Source organism: Callospermophilus lateralis, chromosome 14, assembly GCF_048772815.1.
Source record: "Callospermophilus lateralis isolate mCalLat2 chromosome 14, mCalLat2.hap1, whole genome shotgun sequence".
Classification (NCBI taxonomy): Eukaryota; Metazoa; Chordata; class Mammalia; order Rodentia; family Sciuridae; genus Callospermophilus; species Callospermophilus lateralis.
The window spans coordinates 100876188-100876569 of NC_135318.1; positions in this window are offsets into that span (position 1 = coordinate 100876188).

Here is a 382-nt window from a genome sequence, read left to right on the forward strand (position 1 = left end):
ACACAAATTGTTCGTTAATGAAATGGCAGATTTTCTAGAAATACTGTGGCCCTTAACTTTGACTTTGGAGGCAGGACTTAGTAGATCAGGCCTAAAAGACTAATTTTAGGCCTAATTCTGTTGAAATAGAAAGTTGCATTGTTAACTATTTCTTCTGGAAGCCAACATTAATTGCCTTGACATTTTGTTAGTTCTCCATGGCTGGAACTTCTGAGAACTGGTGACCACTTTAAGGGATTTGAAAATATCTGGGCTATGTTTAAACATCTGCTGTCACGTGATTTTTTAAAAGCCTTCATAAGACAAGTATGTTTTTATTAAGTTTTTGGCATAAGCTATCTTATTCTGTTTCAGATAAACTATTTGATACAGAGTCCTAAAC